At 38.0% G+C, this 24548-nt stretch overlaps 1 pseudogene; it reads left to right on the forward strand.

Moving 5' to 3' along the window:
- The first annotated feature begins 10040 nt into the window (after nucleotides 1-10040).
- LOC109679778 (ubiquitin-associated protein 2 pseudogene) lies at nucleotides 10041-11150 on the forward strand (annotated as a pseudogene).
- The last annotated feature ends 13398 nt before the right edge of the window (nucleotides 11151-24548 follow it).

Raw genomic sequence — 24548 nt, forward strand, 5'->3', positions numbered from 1 at the left:
TGTTCCTTCTGGGCTTGTATTCTTTCTGCTAATTTTCCCCTTCACCCCTGTATCCTAGATGCCCAACACCAAACATTTGTGTATTCATTGAAATTAGTTGGTTTACCCATTTTAAATTCTCAAAGAAGACATCCAATAAATCCTACATCCTGGCACCCTCAACCCTCTTGGGTCCATTGTCAATGTCTCTACATTTTCTTTATATATGGATATGGGTATGTGTGTGTATATATATAGTTCTGGGTTTGAACTCAAGGCCTCATGCTTGCTAGGAACATACTGTACCACTTGAGCCACACCTTCAGCCCTTAAATATATTTTTTCATGCTTACTATATATAGGTCAGGTATTTCTAATATCTGCTGTCTAAATCATTGAAAGGTATTAGAGGACACTAGAATGTGATACTAGAACTTAAGACAATCAAACATTTTGGTGACTGTAATTGAGCTAGTTCAGTTCTTTCAATTGAACAAGTGAGATGAGTAAGATAAACTAATGAGATACTAAAATGGTATATGATCCCAGATCTAGTTATGGAATAAACAGTCTATTGACCACCATGAAACTATACTTCTCTGCATATACTTATTTCATTATTTAAATCCCCCTGATTACTATTTTTTAATATTTCATAAAACTACTATGCTAACATCTTTGCCTATCTCTTCTATAAAGGAAGGGTTTGGTTTGAAAGTGGAACATTTTGTCATTTATTTTCTTCCTTAAATTTATATTACCTCCTATTTAGGGCAATCAGAAATTTCTGAGAAAGGTTCATAATTCCTGTCCTTTACTCAGAGGCATAGGAAAAGTACAATAGTCAAAAATGCAGAAGAAATTTCTTGCAAATCTATGACCTTAGTGGGAGCATAGGAGTCCATGGAACATGCATTGGAGTTTGGCCAGGGTTCTAACCATAATGCTGATACTTAGTACTTGTGTGGCTGTAAGCAAGTTCCAACCTAAGTTTCAATTTTCCTCATTTGCTTGTTATTAGATAATGTGACCTTTATAAGATGGCTTTAAGGATAATGAAAGTTATATATGTAAAAATGGTTACCACACAGAAGTCATTAACTGAAAAACTGAATGATAGGCTGTATGTATATGCATTTATTAAATACCCACTATATAAAATGGACTATATTTTGTGGATCTAGCATGACATAAATTGATTTTAAAAGAACACATCATCATTTGTGTTTCAAATACATCTATGGCTGGAAAAAACAAAGAATTCTGTAAGCATTTTTAAAACCCATCACCAGGCTATAGTCTTGGAATAAACAGTGTGAGACCATGCTGAGGTCTTTTAAAAAAAAAGCTTTATTTTATTTATTTACCATAATTTTATTGGCATGTAGTACTTGTACAGGAGGATACACTGTGATATTTACAGATGTGCTTACAATATATCTTAGTTGTATTTACCCCCTTCATCATTATCCCTCTTCTGTCTTCTCCCCTTCTTAGAACAATTTCAACAGGTTTCATTCTTCTATTTTTATATATGTATACAAAATACATACACCTATTTACCCTCATTCCTCCTTTCCTTATACCCACTCACAGAAAAGTCTTATTTTTCCCTCCTGCCCTTCATTTTTAAAACTAAATGTACATTGATAGTCCAAAGGGATTTTTGCCTTGGTATTTCAGGTCTATATATATTGTGCTTTAATTAGTTAACCCTCTCCCTCTGTTACTTACTCATTCTCTATCACCATGCTCCCCTAGTATTCAATAGCTTACTGTACAGTGCATTATATTATGTTCATATGTAGATGGGTTGTTTCAATATTTTTCTTTTTCTAACATTCTCTTTATCTCTCCCCTCCTCCCATAGTACCCTTAGATGAACTCAATAATACAATTTTGTTCTCCTGCTCATTGTATATATGAGCATATATGTTTCTATATATACATGTAAATTATAGGTGTACCTTCCACATATGAGGGAAAACATCATGCCTAAATCTTTAAGATTTATGTCTCTTAGGAATACAGATCATTAAATAACCTAAAAAAAATCTGATATTTCCTAATATAAAAACATTGACTTACTATTACATGATACAGAGAAAGGAGATTTATAAAGATGGAAGATAGCATTATAAAAACATTTAAGTTTTACTAGATGAATAAAAATAGAAGCTGTCAGCATAGTGGGAATGGTAGTGTAAAACACAAGCTTGAAAGTAATTGGGGTGTCTTGGGGATAGGGAATATTATAAAGGATCAGTACTTAAGATCAGTAGTGTGTATGTAGGATAAGACTGAGACAAATATGACCAAATAGTTACAACCTATGGTGTTAGGATTTGATTCTTTTGATGTTAGGGAGCCATTATGATGATTTTTGCACAGAGAAGTGGCAAAATTCAATACCAGTGGTGGCATTCTGTCTCTAGAAGAGCATTTGGCAAAAATGCTCTTAATGAACCAGTGTCCAGCTGGACACATTTATTTGTTAAAAGCATTTCAAAAGAATCATTTGAGTCTTCTTTGAGTGGCATATTTTCTCTCAGAGTAGTCTAGTCAGATATAGATTGACAAAGGGGAAGTAGGTTGGAGGTAGAGATGGCCTACCAGTTCTGTCCCCAGATCTAGATAACTTTCCTATTCTCTAGAGGCCATGAAAAACTTTTTCAAGGTGCCAGTCTGGTATTCATTCCCATCTGTCAAGATTCCAGTCTCAGTCCTGACTCATTAGTGTAGGCAGGGCCTCCCCTACCTCTGCCTCCCTCTCACCCAGCCTTTTACACCCAAACAATTGCACCAGAGTCAGGTTGATTGTTTCCTATGGAAATCAGCCATGTGGAGTCCCAGGGAGAATAGCTTTGCCCTCTTGTATTCATTTTCTTCCAGGGTGGACTGGGATTTGGGAGAACACTTTCTAGTCCTTCACATATGTTTGAGAGAGAATGGGACAGGAAAACAGAGGAGAGACTGAAAAGGATAGGCAATGGTTTAGGGAGAAAAGGGATTGTGGGAGTAATCACAGTAGTATTTCTTATCTAAGTCACAGACAGTTTTGTTTGGGAAGTACTGAGATTTCTTGGATCTGAATGCAGAGAAAAGACAATCTCATAGCTAGTTTTTTAAAATATTAGTATATTGAATTAATATTAATATTTTAGCATGAAAGTGGCATAGATGCCTCATTAGTTTTTCAACAAAAATTCCACAAATAAACAGAACATTATGCAAGTTTTCAAGTCTTTTATTTATCTTTGTTCTGCTAGACATAGATGGATGGATTTCATTTTAATTGGTTAGTTACCCAGCAATGTTTAAAGAGCCAGAATGTTTGGTGTTGTGCAGAAGAAAGCTCCAAGTTTCACTGTTGGTTTTAGACTTCATCTAATTGTTTGCTTCCAAACTCCCCTATTACACTCAAACTGCAATAGAATAACTTTGCAATTAATTAATTAACGTCTCCTGGACATCTTATTATATTTTCAAACTTTTCTAGATGTACCTCAGAGAGGGTGAGTGAGGGATAGACTCAGACAGCTGAGATATAATTCTTCTATTTGATTTGATTTCAGGTACGTTGACACAAAATAACTATGTTCTTCCTTTTAGTTTGCCTAGTGCTTATTTTGTGTAGCAACTTATTGGAATGCTATCTTTTTCCAGGGTTTACAAGGACTTTACAATTTCTTATTGAACTAAGTAGTAATATTGAGAGGTCTAGCATTCAAAGCCTTCCCACATGTCTTATTGCACACTCCAGTCATTTATCCAAATGCTTCTTGTCTAAAAGCCTTATCTGCTTTCCAAATTGCTCCCTCATTGCTATAGACTTTGCTTTTGAAATTTCCTATTGATGCTTTTGCTCCTATGTACCCCTTTGTTTGGAATTCCTGTAAGCTTTCTTAATTGTTATCCCTTCCAGGAACCTCTTGAAATTGTGCTGATTTCTTGAAACCAGCCAGAAGGGATTTGACTTTTTCCTCTAAGTCTTCACAACGTCTTACTTCCTCTCTGTTATTTATCACTTTTTATCTTTAGGTTTCTTTTCAGTCACATCCATCAAGTTCTGGCCTTCTCTTATCCTCCTCATCTCACCAAACCCTCATGTCTGAAAAACATATTATCTCGTCTACCTCACACATACTCCAAATAAATATGAATATAGATATATGCCACTACAAAATCATCCCTTAGTATCCATGGAAGATTGGTTCCAGAGCACACACACTGCTACCAAAATCTGTGGATACTCAAATTACTCACATATGATGGTGTAGTGTTTGCATATAACCTATATGTATTGAATCCTATCTAGACTAGTAGTTGTTATACTATATTGTTTAGTGAGTACACACACACATACATTTAGTAGCTTGTCATCTTCCAACTCTGGATTTCAAATTTCTCATACATAAAATTTAATGTGTAGTTTCATAGTGTATAGAAAGTACAAGGTTTTCACATATAAAGTTAAAGAAGTTTTAGTCAATGATCTTCAGCATGCATTGATTGATTGGCAAAATATTACTGATTCTATAGTCCTTTCTAGTTCCTTCATGAAGACCATCATTTACAATCGTTGGGAACAAGAACTAGCCTTTAAGAATGTTAATTATAGACTCTGTTCTATACATTTCTGTTTTATGAAAACTGTCTGGAGTCTTCTTTACTCCTGTGAATTTCAAAATGAGCCTCTTTTCTCCTTGATTGCTTCCTAGTTAGCAGAGATCCTGCTGTGACTGCAGTATCATGTCCCAGGGCCTGGACCCCAGCTTGCTGGGAGCTCAGCTTTCCAGAGAGGGTTGCAGACGCTGGGAGAGTGACAGATGGCTCAGCAGCAGCAACAGTTTGAGGAAGGAGACACTGAGGGGAGTCAGGGAGGGGCATGTGTTAGACCTTCCTATGGGGTGAAAGAAAAGACCCAAGGGAGGAGTATAAAGATCAGCTGTTATTTTACAGACAGACATTTGCAAATTTGGATTAAGGAAACAAGTGCAAAATACAAAGCTTTTTCCTTGGACAAAGCCTTATTTTCTGTTCTTCCTGCCATCCTCAGAAGGCTCTGCAGCAAGTTTCTCTGTCCCTGTTGCCTCCCCCTGGGCAGTATCCTTTTGTAACTTCAGATAGGATTCTTTTCTGATTCAACAAGTTCTGGGAAGGGATCATACCTCTCCAAGCTCAGGCTAAGACCCTAACTGGCTCTGAGCTCTGAGGTGTGATTTTTCAGTTGCTGTTCTTTTAGGAGAGGAAGGCTGCTAAGCTAAGGGACCTTTGAGATTTGAACACTTGGGAGTCCAAGTAAAGTGTAGTATCCTCCAGTGGGAGGAGTGATCAGGGTGTGGATAGGGCAAGGAGTGTGCTATGATTTGTTTTCCAAGTCTACCTCTGAGCAAGTGATTAAATCTCAGGACTTAACCACAGTATTTTTGAGAATCTGTTCACTCCTGTGCTGCACAGGCCAACCTCCTCCCTCTGGGGCCATTAACTCTGGCCATCCTCAAGCCTTCTGTCCACCAAGATTAGACTGAGTGTCCACCTAGGGGCTGTGAGTGAGAACAGCAGCTTGTAAGGTCTGTGCAGAGAACAGGTAGAAGAGATACAGGAGGTCAATTATACATCAAATGCTGCTCAGACAGGCCCCCAATCAACTTGAATCCCATGTCATGTAACCCTTTTCACTCAGTCAAATTATTTTGAAGCACCATCCATATAAGAGGCAGAACCTACCAATTTCACTCAATACAACTTGTGTTAGTTTTAACATTTCTCTGAAAGAGAATGATGGAGTCAGTGATAGCCTAATATTACTTTAACATGAAAGGTATCTAGTGATTTTATAAAGGAAATTCAGGCAAAATATGAATAAGGCTACTGATTCAGAATCTCTCCTATTTTGTGTGGGAAATGATTAGAAAATGGGAAGGTACTGGGAGGATAAAGTCAGATGAGGGAGAGTTGAGACTAAAAGAAATTTTGCCAACTGTTAAATTTACATACTATTTCATATATATCATTTCTCTTAGCAGAAACAATCATTTGGTGGCTTTGAAGCAAATGAGGGACACATAAAGGTTTATAATATTTCAGTGCCTGTCCTGGGCACTGGAAGATCAGATTCTAACACTGATAGGTCTGACTACTTTTTAACTTTGGACATATTGACTAATTTTTCAGAAACTCAATTTCCTGTATGGGATGTGAAGGGACACTTGAGCTAAACTTTTCCTGAAGTTGTTTCTAAATCTAACACTTAGGATTTAATGGTTAACATCTTACTCACGCTCACAATTTCTGTCTTTCCAACCATGGACTACAACTGTTGATGATGCCATGATGGGAATGTGCTGCCATCTTGTGGTGGTTTGTATTGCCTGCATGCCCTAGTTTTTCTGGAAAATTTCTGATCTATTTTAACATTGTATCTTGCTATTTTCTCTCAGAGGAACACATACCTTAGTTGAACATTTAGGAACCTCTGGATGAAATACCCTAAACTGGATCTTGTTTCTATAATGTTTCATGATGTCATAGGAACCTCTGGATGAAATACCCTAAACTGGATCTTGTTTCTATAATGTTTCATGATGTCATAAGGTTTAAATTCAATTATTTCTTAAATATGGGATAAAGATGTTTCTACCACATCTATTGCAAATTTCTCCTTACTAGTGTTCAGAAAATACATTATTCAACACCAGATCCCACACTTATTCCAACATATGGGGGGATTCTTTAGCACAATGACTTATTGCTGGTGAGCACTCAATAAATATTTATTGTATGAGTAATTAGGAAGAGCGTTAACATGAATTCTGTCTTTTTATGTGTTGGAAATACCTCTTGTTTAATGTCTGAGAAAGCCAAAGTACAGTCTGGAGAAGACATGACAGTGTAGTTGCCCTTTCAAGTCTGGATCTTAGTTCTCAGGGCTCCAGTGGCTCTATTTGGAAGAACAGCAACCTCAGACATTTTGTTCTGTATAAAGTCACTATGTGTTGAAAAGTCTGCATCCTTGAGCAAAACTAGATCTCTTCACTCAATTCAAGTTGGTTGATTTTTGTGGGCTGTTTTTCAAGCTTTTGTGGAAGGCCACTGTCCAATGAATGAGTCATCTAAGCACATACTGAAATTATTCCTTCAAACTTTAACACATACAGGGAAGTTAGAGTGCGGACTTAGACCAGGAGATAAAATATGGGATGGATCCATTTTATCTCCCCCCCATCTCCGTTTTTAATTAATGTGCACAGTAATGGGTTTCATTATGGCATTTCCACACATGCACTTAATATACTTTAACCACATTCACCTCCTCTATTACCTTTTCTTATCCCTCTCTACCCCCATTTCACTTCCCCTTCCACACTCTTTATAGTCTCCCTTTTACTTTCATGCCCTTTTTTATTTCCCCCTAGCTCCCAAACATGAAGAAAGCAAGTGATGCTCGTGTTTGTGAGACTGACACTTAACATGATGATTTCCAGTTCCGTTGATTTTCCAGAAAATGACATAATTTCATTTTTATTTATGGTTTTTTTTTTCATTTTTCTTTTATTATTCATATGTGCATATAAGGTAAGGCTTGGTTCATTTCTCCCCCCTGCCCCCACCCCCTCCCTTACCACCCACTCCGCCCCCTCCCTCTCCCCCCCCCAATACCCAGCAGAAACTATTTTGCCCTTATTTCTAATTTTGTTGTAGAGAGAGTATAAGCAATAATAGGAAGGAACAAGGGTTTTTGCTGGTTGAGATAAGGATAGCTATACAGGGCATTGACTCACATTGATTTCCTGTGCATGGGTGAATAAAACTTCACTGTGTATATATGTATGTCAATTTTTTTATCCGCCCCTAGGTTGATTCCATAACTTGAATAATATGGATAGTGCAGTAATAGGCACGACTATGCAGTTATCTGTATGGTAGGCTAACTGTGATTCTTTGGGTATATACCCAGAAATGGTGTGGCTGGATCAGAAGATACTTCTCTTTTGAAGAACCTTCACACTGACTTCCATTCTCACAGTGAATAAGGATCCCTTTTTCTTCACATCCTCACCAATATTTGTTGTTTTTGTTTTCTTGATGATATCCATTCTGACTGCAATGAGACAGACTCTCAATGTAGTTTTGATTGACATTTATTTCCCTAATGGCTGAAGATGTTAAACATGCCTTTATGTATTTATTACCATTTGTACTTCTTCATTTGAGAAGTGACTTTTCAGTTCATTTACCCATCTATTGATTAGATTATTTGCTCTTTTGGTGGTCAACTTTTCCGATTCTTTTTATATTGTTGATATTAATTGCCTGTCAGATGAAGAGCAGGTGAAGATTTTCTTCAATTCTGTAAGCTGTCTCTCCACTCTGTCAATTATTTCTTTTGCTGTGCAGAAGCTTTTTAGTGTAATATAATCCAATTTGTCAATTTATATTGGAGTCCTTTTCAGAAACTCATTGCCTGTGCCTATATTTTGATGTGCTTCTCATATGTCTTCCTCTAGTAGTTTCAAAGTTTAAGGTCATAGATCCATTTTAAGTTGATTTTGGGGGGGGGCAATAAAGGGGTTTGAATTCAGGGCCTTACACTTGCTAGGCAGGCACTCTATTGCTTGAGCCACTCTGACAGCCGTGTATGTGTCTGTGTATGTGTGTGTGTGTGTGTGTGTGTGTGTGTGTGTGTGTGTGTGTGTTGGGTACTTTAAAGATAGGAACTATTTGCTGGCTTTGAACCATGATCTTCCTGATCTTTGCCTCCCAAGTAAATAGGATTATAGATGTGAACCACAGAGACACAGTTTAAGTTGATTTTTATAGAGGATGAGAAATAAGGATCTAGTTTCAGTCTCTTACATGAGGACATCCAGTTTTCTCAGCACCATTTGTTAAAGAGGCAGTTTTTTCCTAATGTATAGTTTTTGGTAACTTTGTCAAAAATTCGATGGCCATAGCTGCATAGATTTGTGTCTGGATCTTCCCTTCTATTCTATTTTTCTACATGTCTGTTTTTGTGCTGGTACTCGTTTGTTATTATGGCTTGTAGTATAGTTTGCGGTAAGGTATTGTGATACCTCAAGGGCTGCCCTTTTTACTTAGGATTGCTTTGGCTATTTGAGGTCTTTTGTGTTTCCATATGAATTTTAGGATTGTTCTTTCTAATTCTGTGAAGAATGCCACTAGTGTCTTGATAGGGATTTCACTGAATCTGTAGATCACCTTCAATAATATGGCCATTTTCACAATATTAATTCTGCCTGTCTATGATCATGGGAGGTCTTTCCACCTTACAGTACTTTATAGTTTTCTTTGCAGAGGTTTTTAACATCTTTGGTTAAGTTGTGTCTAGATATTTTTTGAGATTGTTTCTTGACTTATTTTTCAGTGAGTTCATTATTAGGGTATAGAAAATTATTGATTTTTGTGTGTTGATTTTGATCTGGCTATGTTGCTGAAGGTGTTCATGTATCTAAGTATCTTCTGTGGAATCTTTTGGGATTTTTAAGTATAGGATCTTATCATCTGCAAACAGAGATGGTTTGAATTCTTTCTTTCTTATTTGTATCCCTTCTTTTTCTTTCTCTTGCCATATTGCTCTGGCTAAGGTTTTGAGTACTTGTGTGCTTTCAATTTTTTCCTTTTCAGTGTAATATTGGCTATCAATTTTGGACTCTGAGTCCATCGGAGTCAGCTCCAGGAACTGTCACAAATGGACTTGGTGGTGTTCGAAGTCAACAGACACTAGACACTACTTCATGTGTTCCAGCTCCAAAGACAACAGACCCTCCTCCACTCTCCCATCTGTGGGCTCCCTGCCTAGCACCACTTCTTGCACTGCACTTCTGCCCTCCGCATTCCAGCACACTGCCACTTTGCCCACCTTGTCCCAGCCTGGTGACCTGGCCAGCAGCCCCCTCTCAACTTAGCAGTTCCCTCTCCAGTCACCAGAACAGTCTCTCCTCTGGGCATACAGCACGTTCCTGGAGCACACCACACGCACATGCCATTGTGGAGAGCACCCTTTCCCTCCAGTCTTCCGCCACCTTCTCAATGGCAGCAAGCTCTGCCTCGAATGTCCCGTCCTCGGGTGTCAGCCTGCCTGGGAGCATGAGCACAGTGAGCAGCCTCTGCTTTGGTGGGACCACTGTGAGTGCACCCAGCAGCAGTACCAGGGCCACACCCTTGGTGACCTCAGGCAAAGCACCCCCAAACTTGCCTCCTGGGGTACCTCCCCTGCTGCACAACCAGTAGTACCTCATGGGCCCTGGAGGTCTTCTTCCTGAATACCCGATCTACCGGTATGACGAGCTCCAGATGCTGCAGTCACTGCTGCCCATGGATTACTATGGAATTCCGTTTGCTGCACCCACAGCACTTGCCAGCCAAGATGGGAGCCTCACTAAGAATCCGTATTCAGGTGACATCACAAAGTTTGGCCGGGGTGACTCTGCACCCCCCTCTGCACCAGCTCAACCAGCACAGAGCCAATCCCAGGCCCAGCACACAGCTCAGCAGCCATTTTTGAATCCCACACTGCCACCTGGCTATAGCTACACTGGCCTCCCTACTACACGGGCATGCCTAGTGCCTTCCAGTATGGGCCTCCTATGTTCGTTCCACCAGCCTCAGCGAAACAGCACGGTGTAAACCTCAGCACTCCTCCCAGTCCTTTCCAGCAGGCTAGTTATGATCAACACAGCTACAGTACAGGTTATGACGACTTGACCCAGGGGACAGCAGCAGGAGATTACACTAAGGGTGGTTATGGTAGATTATCACAGGCACCAAACAGGTCAGCTGGCTCTGGACCAGGCAAAGGGATATTGGTGTTTTCAAGTACAACTGGTTTACCTGATGTGGCTGGTTCTGCGTATAACAAGACACAGACTTTTGACAAGCAGGGATTTCATGTAGGAACACCTCCACCTTTCAGCCTACCTTCAGCCTTGGGTTCCACTGGGCCCCTGGTCCCTGGAGCAGCCCCTGGCTATGCACCCCCACCATTCCTGCACATCCTGCCAGCCTTCCAGCAGCCTCACTCACAGCTGCTGCACCACCTTCCACAGGAGCCCAGAGTGGCACGGTCAGTGCAGCCAGCCCAGCTCCCTGCAACCCAAGTCTCAAGCCTCCAAACCCACCTATGCAACTCTCCATACTGGACAAACTAGACTCCGGAGAGAGGGTGGCCTCTGGGGCAGGACTTACCCTGGACAAGACAGAGCACATGGGGCACATTTCTGGGAGTCCAGTGCCCTTTCCTAGAATTCTGAGACATGTAATTGTGTCAGCTGAGCCTCTGTGGGGAGCCTGCTTCCCAGACCCACTATTGTATGTGATGTATTTGTGTATGTATTTGTAAATGTGATAGAAGCCTAGGGGAGTAGGAGGTGTGACTGCAGGTGGCAGCCAAGTCTGCTCTCCCTATCCAGACCTCTTCTTACTATAGCCAAGTAAGGCCCCCATAACCCTTCTGCCTTCAGGCCTTCCACTCGGCCCTCTGCTCAGTGGGCTGCTAAGGGCGGCCCCTGAAGGACTGGTTCAAGGCAGTTTGGGTACTGGGGTCAGGTGCCAATGAAGAATCACGATTTATCTCACTCCCTTGGGAACCATTATTTGAGTTTTCTCCCCACTGTAATTACTTTATACCTCTGTTTTTGAGAACCTGTTCCTATTGTCATTTGTCACAGCCCTCCTTCCACTAAATCTTGATCTGGGAATAGCAGAGATAATCTCCTGCCCAACATAAACTGGGTCTCTGTCTGCACAGAGAGCAGGGACTTATGTTTCTGGTCTGGTCCTGTTGCCTTTTTCTGGGCCTTAAAAAAAAAAGAATCTGAACTGGGTCTCAGATGTTCAGCCAGTCAGCTCCCCTTTAAAAATCAAAGATCTGCTTCTACTTCAGTGAATGCCCATCTCCAAGCAAAAGCTCTGTTATGCCAGTTGTCCTGTACCAGGTGGGCAACTGTTTCAGGGGTTTCCTCTTGCCCAACACCTAATAAAGTTCTGAGAGCATAAAAAAAAAAAAGTTGAGGCGTGGTCTTTTTGTTTCTAAATTTTTCTGCATCTATTGAGATTATTTTTGGTAAATTTCTCATCCAAGTCTTGAACTGACCTCTTCACTCATCTGTTTGTACCCTCTTTGAGGTCATTTGTCGCTTTAAAAATTAGACTTCTGAATTGTTTTCTGGCATTTTTACCACTTTGAAGTTTTTTGATTTAGCTGTTGAAGGATAATGAAGTTTTAGAGGAGTCATTTTGCCTTGCATTTACATGGTTTGTTTTGTTTTAACATTGCAATTTGTGTATCTATTGTGAGGCTATCTCTCCCAGTTTTACATGAAGACTTCTGAGTGAGTAACCTTCTTTGGAGGTCTCAATTCCCACTACCACTCAGAGAAGAGAAAGCAGACCAATTATTCAGAAAGAAAACAGATATTTAATTTAAGCATATTAAAAAAAAAAGAAGAACTACTGCACTCCCAGGGATAGAAAATAAAGGGCTAAGATTCTTACAAGTTGAAGTAGATATATAAAAATTAGTAAAGATAAAAGTATTAATAATTAAGTAATTAAAAAGTGGGGTTGGGGAAAAAAGAGAGAAGAAGCAAGATAGGAAAGAGAGGAAAAGTATATGAGATGAGAAGTTGTGAGAAATAATAGTGAGAGAAAATGAAATTAAACAAACATAGAATAAGACAATAAAGAAAAAGACCAGTTAATATTTCTTACTTGTGGTGGAGGAGATGAAGATGGTTCCCTTTTCCCTCAGGCTTCTTGTTTTTCAGTTTATTTGGTTTGTGTGTGGGGGTGGGGGGGTGTTGTGTGTAGTGAGTCCTTTTCCCTTTGAAATTCAATCAGGACTTTTGGATGTTGAGCCCTGCTCTGCCTTTCCAGCTGGGGCTTGGAGCTACTATGATTCCTGCTGGGATGAATTCCTGATGCAGTTCTCCAAATGCAGTCCTGGCAATGTGGCAAGGGTGGAGTGTAGGAGCCACCTTCAAGTTACTCTCACTAGTTTAGCTGGAAGATCATCCAGTTGGATGCCTCCTCACACTGGAGGTTCTTTGCTAGTTGTGTGTGTATGTGGGGAGATGCCCAAGCAGTGTTGCATTTCCACCAAATATCTTGTGAGTTATGAGAGTGTATAAGTCAAACCAAAGCAATGTGGGCTGGGGGAGGAAAGGCACTGGTACTGAGTGATTCTGTGTGCCTGTTGTACCCAGATCGCGAGACCCCAAAAGACCTCTCAGGAGTCCGAAGTCGCATGCAAAAACAAAGAGCCTTTATTCCGGCTTAAACTCGGGCTCTCCGACCTCACCGACACAGCCGATCTGCACAGAGAGCCCCGAGCCTCACCCCGGCAGAGTTTTTATTGGGGAAGGGCAGGAGGCAGGACTTCTCATTCTAGGTGTAAACAGGTTGGATGTTATTCAGGTGAGGGGGTCTTGGCATATTGGAATTGGTTTTTACTCCATGGTGTCTTGGTCATCAGGAGTGTGGCCAGAGTTACTCTTTTTTTGGTCACCTTGGGCAAGGGCCTGCTTTGCTCAGTTATGATTGGATCAGGGCTGAGGTGGTGCATTCCAGAGGAGGGTTCATGCCCAGGTTATGGTGCATTCCAGGGGAGAGGTTGTGCTCAGGTCAGTGCTAAGGAACCAAGGAGCCTGAGCCTGAAATGAGGATGTCCCTGTTATTTTTTCAATGGGGCCCCACATCTGTTATTTTTTTCCTAGTTGCGGCCCAACATGCCCAGGTCATACCAGTCTCTGCCCCAGACCCCCACTCATTCACATACATTTGATCTCACTGTTGTTTTCAGAGGTTGATCCTTCATCCTCAATGGAAGTGTCTTGCATATCTCACCATGTAGACCTACACGTACTCAGGTCCACATCACATCAAGCCACAATAATTTTTCTAGGTCCACACTGATTCTTAGGCTTATTATTTTCTTATCTAATGATGAACGGAGGCCTTTAGGGTTTTGAGATGTTAAAATGCAGAAGTTTCTTCTCACCTTGGATGAAAAGTTTGATAAGTCTTCTCCTAAGAGCTCAAAGAACCAGTCAGAAAGTTGGGAAGCACAGGGGGCCCTTCTTCATTCTCTGCTTGCTGTGCACTTTGCAGATCTCTCCTCTTAAATTATGTTTTTTGTGAAGTGCCAGGCTGTGTGGCTGTGAAGCAACCCAAGGCTTTCCTTTTTTCTTTTGCTTAAATCCCCACTGAGGAGTAATTTTCTCTGTTCTCCACTGTGTTGCTTACTGCTTGATATTAGGGTCCTCTGTAAGTTCTCTTCTCTTTCTTCCTTTTCTTCTTCTATTTCTCCTTTTTCTTTCTCCTCCTCCTCCTCTTCTGCCTCCTTTGTGGTACTAGGGATTGAATACAGGGCCTGATTCATGTTAGGCAAGCACTTTGTTACTTGAGTCATGCCCCATGTCCCAAGCCCTTTTGTTTTGGACATAGGGTCTCACTAACTTTTCTTGGGCTGATCTTAAACTCATAATCTCTTGCCTGTACCTTCACAGTAGCTGGGGATTATAGGCATGGATCACCACACTCGCTTCCTTCCTTTATTCATTTTTTAAACAAATCTAAAGTTCAACATTTCTGAATTTCACCTGGTCTTTGTTTACTGTTTACTATTACACAAGCTTCCATGCTTCCACCCACCTCTCTGCAGTCATCCTTTTGATGTTGTGTTTCAAATTCTTGGAGACACAGGAAGGTGTTGGGTACCTTTAATCTGCTATCTTTCCCAAGACCCACTAATGATTCTTGCTAAGTAAATTATTTCTTTAGAGATTTTTAAATCTATTGTGTCATTTTTTTGGTGGGGCAATCTAGACGTCTTGTCCTAGTTTCTATTGGAAAGACAGGATGAATGTTTAATTATTTTCCTTTAATTATGAATGTTCAGAATAATAATAAAAGAATATTCTGCCATATATCTGAGAAAAGTTTTCTCAAGAACTGTATAAAATTTCATTTTTATGTATTATTGAACAAAATCACATTATATGCTTATACATAGACTAGTCACTGACAAGTGAAATTAAATGATCATAATTGATGTTAGGTTCAAAGTATTTAATGAAACAATGATAGATGATAAAGAAAATGAACTCACCTCATCAGACTGGATGGTCCTTTATTAAAAGCCAGAGCCATAAAGAAAAAAATGTGGAGAAAGGATAGTGGTGGTGAGCCAAATAACTTCTGACAGAACCACAGTTAGTTTTACCACTTTAATTTTAATTAATTTTCAGACTAATCATTTGTGAAGCCTTAAATTAAAAAACATGGTTATTTTCATATCCATTGGATTTTACATTAAGATGGTTATGACGTCCTCAACATTAACATGAATGTTAACGTTATAAATTCTGTTTATTCTCTGTATGCAAATACTGACATGTACTTTTGAAGTCTTAATGATAGAATCAGTGATTATCAGTATATGTTATAAGGTTTTAATTTAGCATAGGAGGATTATTAATTAAAAGTTAATTTTCTAGGTATACATATAAGGATCAAAGATAATTTTGACTTATAATTGCTATATAACAATCTATTGGATATCTAATAGTGAGTCCTAGAATATGAATTATTTAATAGCCTTTTTAATTTCCTATCTTTTGAGCTAGAGATTACATACATGAGAAACTATTAAGTTTCTCCTTTTCACTCTTACCTTTACTATAACTTTTTTTGGAACCTATTTGTATTTATATTTAAAGTGCTGAAATTGTGAGAGGTTTGAGTATGACCTTCCTATGTGTTAAAGGCTATTTAATGCTAAAATTATTTGAAAGACTACCACAAATTGTTTATGCAAACAATATATTAATAGACTAAAATGTCTTTCACGTTTCATCATTGAATAATCATGATTCTCTCTTCTTAGGCAATAATTTTATAGTCAAAGATAAAAATAACAGTGCCAAGAAATCACCAAATGTGGATTTGCATGCAAGTCAGCAAAACACTCCAAAGTTAATTACCTTAAATTATATTAAAAATAATTATGAGCTCAAATAATCTAAGCATAACAAATCCCAGTGGGAAGACCCTTGGTTTGTTTATTAGGGCTAGCTTCATTGCAAAGGCAGGCAGTGTGGATTACTTCTACTAAACTACTTAAGCAATGCTTTCATTTGTAGGCCATAATCTTATATAGTTTTTCTCAGTAATGAATTCTTCTGCTAATGTTTCTTTAGGATCAATTTAATATATGTAATAACCTCCAATTGAAAAAATGAGCAGGCTTCTCTATTTAAAAGTCCATTATGGCCAGCCTTAGTGGCAAATGCCTGTAATCTTAGCAACTTGGGAGATGGAAGAAGGAGGATCATGAGTTTCAGGTCAACCAAGGCAAAAGGTAGTGAGCCTTGGACTCAAAATAATAAAAAACAAGCAAACAAAAAAGGTTGCAGGCATATCTCAAGTGGCAGAGCACTTGCCTAGCATGTACAAGGAACTGAGTTCAAAACCCAGTACTGAGAAAAAGAGAAAAAAAAAAAAAAAACTCCCATTAACTTCATCTACTTAAGACAAAGTACAGGGATCTCTCATCTGAAAAATCTAAAAATCCAGGCAAAATATTTGAAACAACACTGTTGAAGGCATTAGGCAGTGAAATGATACCCAAAGCACTTGAAACAACAGAGATGGAGAGGGAGAGGAAAGAGGGAGAGGGAGAGGGAGAACCTAATTCAGATAGACCAAGGCAGCTAGACTACGCAGGATGCATTACTAGAAAGAAGGGTGGAGCACAAAAAGATATACCCAGATTTCTCTAGATGACCTCTCTTAAGTGTTCAGTAGACTATTGATAAACATAGGCATGTGAGGAAAAAAATGCAAAAAGATTAATAGAAATAGTATTCATTCTTAAATAGTGCCTGACATAGCACTTGTTTTCACCAGAGCTATAGTTAATGGAGCACTGGACAGAGTACACAAGGAGGTCTTCCTTTAGTAGTGGATAAGAGAATAATTAGGCTGAGAGAGAGTACTGCTCTGTATCTACTTACAAAATCACAAAAGCAAGACCCAAAAGAGAAAGCACACTTGTGCTAGTTGGCTTCATTCTGCTTCCCCTTTTATTTCATCTGGCTCTCCAGGCTGTGTGCTGCTTACATGCAGGGTGGGTTATCCCTCCTTAGGAAATGCCCTCACAGACATACCCAGAGAGTGCTTTACTACTCTCCTAAGTAGTAAATCCAATCAAGTTGATAATCAAGACTAATGATCATTTATGTATTTTTTATATATATATGGTATTTTATTATATATATGATGCATAAATGTAATGCAAGAGTAACATAAAGATAGGAGAGAAAGTGGATTATCATAAAGTTGTTATAATACACATAGTTTGGCATGGTATTATGGGAAGTTGATACGGTAAGCTCATAATTTATCTATACATCTTATAATGACTGCTAAAATAATGAGATAGTTATAGCCAATAAATAAGCAAAGGAGAAAATTTGAGTAATAAAAATAATCCATAAGAAATCAAAAAAAAGAAAAAAAGGACAGAGGTGGAAAATAGAAAAGAAATAACATGATAGACATCAACAATAATGTTGATGTTAACTACATCAATAATAGTAATGAATGTAAGTAAGCTAAAAATCCCTACTATAAGAAAGACATTCAAGCTGGGCACCAGTGGCTCACACCTGCAATCCTAGCTACTGAAGAGACAGAGATCAGGAGGATCATGGTTTGAAGCCAGCCCAGGCAAAAATAGTTTAGGAGACCCTATCTCAAAAAAAAAGCCCATCACAAAAAAAGGCTGGAAGGGTGGCTCAAGGTGTAGGCCCTGAGTTCAAACCCCAGGACTGCAAAAAAAGAAAGAAAGAAAGAAGAAAGAAAGAAAGAAAGACATCCATATTGGAAAAAAGAGCAAACTCCAAATATATACTATATACAAGAAGTTAACTTGAAATATACAGATGCATATGGGTTAATGGTATATTGATGAAAAAGATGTAACATGATAACAAAAATCAAAAGAGAGCTTAATGGGCTAAATCAATACCAGATATAGTAGATTTCAGACCAAAGATTATTACCTGATAAAGAGCATCATTTCACAAAAAAGATGTTCAAGCCGTAAACAGATGTAATGATTTAAAATTCAATGCACATCATGACAGTTTCTAAACAAATGAAGCAGATTTTAGAGCAGTGCAAGGACAAGTAGACACACACACACAGGCAGTGTGAGATTCCAACCTTTCTCTTACTATTTGATAATAATGAGCAAGAAAATCAGCATGTCCACAACATTACCAAACAACTTAACATGGCCATATTGATAGAGTATGCTTTTAACAAAGAGCAGAATATGCATTTCTCTCAACTACACACTTACCAGGATAGACTATTCTGGATCATAGAAAAGTGCGATGAATTTAAATGGATATAAGACATATAAAACATTTTCTCTGATTCCAGTGGGATTAAATCATTCTCTATAACATGAAAACATTTAGAAAATCTACAAATATTTGAATACAAAGTAGGACATAAACCACGGGTCAAATAAAAAAGAATATCAGTATTTTGAACTGCATAAAAGTGAATATAAAGCATATCAAAATTGTGGGAACCTGAAAGGTAGTACATAGGTAGGAATTTATAGGACTATAAGCTATATTAGTAAAGAAACAAAGATCTCAAATTAATTAATTCAGCTTCCTCCTTGTAAAGCCTTAAGGTAGGAACTTGAGCTTTTATCTTGTGAATAAGACTCAATGAAACCTGAAGTAAGCATAAGAAAGGAAATAATACACACTAGGACTCACATCAATGACCAACCAGATAGATAACCATGGAGGAAAGCTTAATGGTACTAAAATCTGTTTTCTTGAGAAATGAATAAGACTGAACCTGCAGCTGAACTGATTAGAGAGAAAAGTCACAAATTACCAATATCAGAAATCAGAGGAGTGACAGCACTATACAAGCTTTGAATTATTCAGACTTCTTTTTATGCTTTTCTCTTTGACTTTTAAGTGCACATAGACTATGTGGCACTCCTCTGAATAATATAGGACAATATCTCTATATTAAGATCATCTACTTAATAAGGTCAATTGCATCTATACCATCCTTTCTGCCATGCAATGCAACACAAACACTGATATGATACCTGAGACCAAAGTTTTGGGGACCAAAACACTGCTTTCCATAATTAGGTTCTAATGTCAGAGAGGATATACACATTACAAAGTACTTGTGAACATCTGGGAAGATGGTGGTAATAGTGGCAGCTCAGTTACTGGATCTTCCCAAATATCCACAGGAAAACAGCCAGAACAACTAGTGAGAGCAAAACCAAATCTCATGTATAAGAAAACAGCATAATAAATTAAATATCAAAATATGTTTATAAATCTTGAATTAAAAGCATATGAGAACAAAGCACCAACAGTTTGAAAACCAGAATATTAGTGAGCTAGGTGTGGGTGGAAGCAAATGAAAGAAATGTGTTTTCTAATAGATATGAAAACATGTAGATTCAAAGAAGCCAAGAATATTTGATGGGAACAGTGGTATATGAGTTTGGACATTGCAGCTGAAACTGGGAGAGGTTTTACCCATTCTAGTCATGAATGTGTGCAAGGGACTCATAGTGAAGTGTAAAGGGGCTGTGGCAGTCTAGTCATAAGTATTTTCAAAACAGACCAGTTGGGCCCCATTTCTGGCATAATGATGCAAGCCTATAATCCAGTACTCAGGAAGCAGATATAGGAAGATTGGGATTTGAGGCTAGCCTAGGTGAAGTTAGTGCTAGACCCTCTCTGAAAAACAAACTAAAAGCAAAAATACTAGGGGTGTGGCTCAAGTGGCAGAGAACTTGTCTAGCAAGCACAGGGCCTGAATTCAATCCCCAGTGCCACAAAATAAATAAAATAAAAGAAAAAAAGTCCCCATTTTGATCCTCCCCATTTCTTCACTATCAAAACTTGCAGTGTTTTCTAACTCAGGGAAGGATGCTCTGTCCCATTCTTTGATTCATCCATAAAAGTTGTTTTGGCTAAGGAAATGTTAGTGTGAAAAATACTTATATATTTCCACTTTCATTTGCTCCTCTCAACCATCACTGTGGTGATGAAGAAAATGCCCAGGCTTGCCTGATGGAAAAGAAGACACAAATAGAGGAAAGTTTGCCTCAGTCCTCCCAGCTAAGACCATCCTCATCCAAACAAAAATTGAGACTGCACAGCCACATCAGTACAGTTGCCTCGCTGATGACCCCACTCACATGAAGATGCATGATGTTGAGGCTTTGTGATTGTTCTCTATATGTTATTTTTGAATAGGTGACTGATGAATATGATAAATAAAAATTTAATTTAAACATTATATCTTGAACGTTGTATTTTAAGTCTTTGAGATTAGTATATACGACACTAAGAATAACTACAGTTCAACATGTTTGTTAACTTAAAGAGCACTAATTCTTTCATTATTTCTCAAATTCAGAGAGTTAGGCACATTCTAAACTGTATTTTCTGATTTGTGGTTCAGTTAGAGACATAGTATTCATTCCATCAGTGGTGACAAGGCCTTGAAGTAATAATCGTCACTTATATTCATACAGATTTGATTATTAATTGGATCTTGCTCATTTATTTTAAATATGTCAATACTGGTAATGTAGTATGTAATATATTTTATAATGCAATATGCAAAACAGAAATCATTCACTAGGAGCTAAAATCCTATAAAAACAGGGACAATGAACTTAGAGAACATAAGACTGTCATATAAAAGAGGCAACAGAAAATTCATTTGAATGTAGAAGGTGTAAATTAACCTGCTAGATGGGTAAATGTAAAATGTATTTTATTAATCTAAAGCAAGTTTGCCTACCAAAATGTTGTGTCTAGAAGACCCTGAAATAGTTCATGTTAAGTCATAAATATAGATATCATTTATCTTATTGTCTCTTTCTACGTGGTCTTCAGGAGATGGACCAGGATCTTTCCATTCTTATCATCCATAGTTGACTGACTCTTATCCTCTCTCAGAGGGACTCATTTCCATCCAATCTATGCTGTATTTCCCTGAAATTATTCCAAGAGCCAAACAAGGGCACAGCTAATTCCTCCTGTTGTACTCTTACAGGTCATGAGGGAATCCCTCTATTCACTGGTGATTTTTTTTCTTTGCCTTACTTATTTCCATTTTGTTTTCATTGTTTACATTTTAAGGCCTATAAAATATACCCTATGCTCACATAGTATGACGCCAGTTGTAACTTCTTTTCAGTGTTATAAAGAAATGTTCATAGGCCTGGAAGTTATGGCTTGATAGATCAATTCTTCATCCTCTTGTCTGTACAAATTGGTAAATAATTAAAGTGCATTTCCAAGCAAAACACAGCTAAGAAAATGAAAAAGGAAGGGTTGGGAACATGGCTCAAGTGGTAGAGTGCCCACTTAAAAAGAGAAAAGCCCTGAGTTCAAACCCTAGTATCACTGAAAAAGAAAAAGAAAATGAAAAGGATATTTCTAGTTGAAGAAAGGGATATTTTAAAAACGAGCTTAAAACTGAAAGTAAAATTATTTTATGATTGATAAAATTTGATTGTTTCAAAGTGCAAAAAAAGTCCCTAGTAGTCACCTTAAAAACAATGTTCCTTTTCTTGAAGGTCAGATCATAATATCTAGGTTATTTTAAAATTAGGGTAAGTAAAGAAGAAAATGCAATGCATTTGTACTTTGAGAGGAAACTTTTTCTTTCTTTCTTTTTTTTTTTCCTTTTTTTCCTCCCTCCCTTTCTCCCTCCCTCACTCCCTCCTTTCCTTTTCTAAATATTCTTAAGGACAGGGTCTCACTATGTAGTCCAGGCTGTTCTTGAATTCGTTGTCACCCTGTCTCACTCTCCTGAGTATTGGGATTAGAGGCATGCACCACCACTCTCAGCACAGAAACCTTTCTAATATTTGCATGTTTCCATATTGTGACTGGCATACAGTAAGTGTCCCACAAGTGTTCAGTAACTAAATGAATCATAGCATGAGTACACGCTACCTTAAAATTTTTGGTTTTTCAAATAATAATTTCCTAGTTACTGATAGTTTCAGATAATATGCTGTCATTTGATTAATAAAACTGGGAACCATAAACAAAACAAAGAAAATTTGCAGCTAAAATTTGCACTGTCTATTATCTGCTTGTAAGGTGTGAAAGTGATGGCTTTGGCAAGGCCTTCTTGCTTTCTTTAGAAATTTCTAGTCTTTTTCCTATTCTATTACATTGCCCACTTGAATCTAATGACAGATAGATGAAATCCCTCTGTTTAGTTCTTTATTCCGTTAGCCCTAGTTTTATCATACTATTTTTGTGGAATTGTTCTAAATAGAAGTTAACATGCACACTGAGTGCTTTTTTCAACAGTATATTCAATTCAGATTATTCAAGTGGATTTCAATATGGAATGACAGTAGTGGGAGACAGAAGAGTTTTAAGAATCCAATTATTGAGCTGTTACCAGATTTTTCCTCCTGTAAACTGAGTTTCCAATTGTTTTTTTTGAAAAGTTGGCATTGGGAGGAGAAGAAAAAGATCAAGGATGAGAAAATAATGACCATCATAGGAGCTGAGGGCTTGGGATGAAGATAAAGAAGACAGAATGGTTACATGCATGATAGAGGATGACACTCAATGGGAAATCCCATGACTCTGCCATTTAGCTAGACTGATAAGGAAAGTTTGATGATTGTTGATTTCTTTTAATAAGGCACATAATCTCTCCTCTCTGCTGAGTTGGGGAGTGTAAAGAAACAATACATTTCCAAGTGTCAATAAAAGAAAGAAATGACTGTGTCATTTTATTGGAGAAAACAATTTCCAAAATTATGGAACATACAAACCAGATAACTTCATTGTGTGATAAATCCAAGGTAGTCATATGATAATTTTAATACATTTCTTGATCTTTGCTTAAATGTGGAGATCCTAAAACAACAGTTTTCATAAGTACATCACTTTAAAATTTCTGTTTTTTAGTTGCACAGATTTCTACAGAGATTTTTAAGACTCATAGACTTCTTTGATAGCAAGACTGGACAGTGTCCACTTCACAAAGTCAACAAGTTATTTTCAAAACTTTTCTGTCAGGATACCCAATTAAATATCTTGGTATCCTACTTCAAGATTAATGCTAATTAATTTTAATGTTTTATATCTGCTCCTTAGTTGAGTTTTAAATTACTCTTTAATCCTTTTGATGTGAAATAGAAATATTATTACACATCACTATAAGTAAATTTGAATTTGCCAACTAATTATGAGAGCAAATATTTACTCTTCTCTCAAAATTTTCAAATATATTAAACTTACCAAGTAAATGAAGTGGGGAGCTAAACAGGTTTTAAGAAATAACACATTAGGACTGGGATGTAGCTCAGTGATTGCCTAAGATGCACAAGGCTGAGTTTGACTTCCAGCACCACAAAAAATAGCACGTTAAGTGCAAGAGGTATGTGAGCTGCAGTGGGAATGGCACTGGTGTTGAAGACGTACATTAGAAAGCAATGAGTCTGGTAATTTATCTTTGTGTGATGATGGAAAATTACAACGTAACACACTTAACTTCCTTAAAAGTGTACAGCAAATCATAGCAAAATTGAGCATAAAGGAGATGACAGCACAAGTCTCAATGTTTTCCACAATAGACAGTGAATATTTTATGAAATCGGGAAATAGGAATGCCAATTTTTAACTTTGTCTTTTACCTCTCAGCAAGTACTTTCCATGGGTGAAAAGAGAGCAGACAACCACTCGTATGTAACTGACTTCACACTTATGGGTTTCGGGGTGCATCTAGAGTTCCACACTTTCCTCTTACTCTTTTTCCTGCTTGTCTATGGCATGGTTGTTTTGGGCATAATAGTGTGATGGTGTGTTAATCAACTTTTTGTCACAGTGAAAAATATAACTTAAAGGAGGAATGATTTATTTTAGGTCACAGTTTCAATCTATTGTCAGTTATTACCCTTGATTTTAGGCTTGTGTCAAAGCAGAAACATCATGGTTTCAATCTATTGTCAGTTATTGCCCTTGATTTTAGGCTTGAGTCAAGGCAGAAACATCATGGTAGGATGGTATGGCAGAGTAAAGTTGCTTACCTCATGACAGCCAGGAAGCGGAAAGAGACAGACAGGAAGGGGCCAAAGACAAAATATACTCTTCAAAACAACTCCACCCCCTCCCAGTGATATACTTGCTCCAACCAGGTCCCACCTTCTAGTAAATGGCCCATTCAGCTCTGAACTAGTTAATGGATTAATCCATTCATGATTATGAATGGTTCAGTCACTTCACAATAGCATCACCAACTGGGGACCAAGTCTTCAACCCATGAGCCTTTGGGAACTATTTTATATCCCAACTGCAACATTCTGCCCCTGGTACTGAAAGATTTGTGTCCATTTCATAATACAAAATGCAGTTAGTCTATTTTCAAGCATCCCCAAAACCTTAACCATTCAAAAATTTCTCAAAAGTCCACGTCCCAATTTATGAGTCCCTGCAAAAAAT

Source organism: Castor canadensis, chromosome 8, assembly GCF_047511655.1.
Source record: "Castor canadensis chromosome 8, mCasCan1.hap1v2, whole genome shotgun sequence".
Taxonomy (NCBI): domain Eukaryota; kingdom Metazoa; phylum Chordata; class Mammalia; order Rodentia; family Castoridae; genus Castor; species Castor canadensis.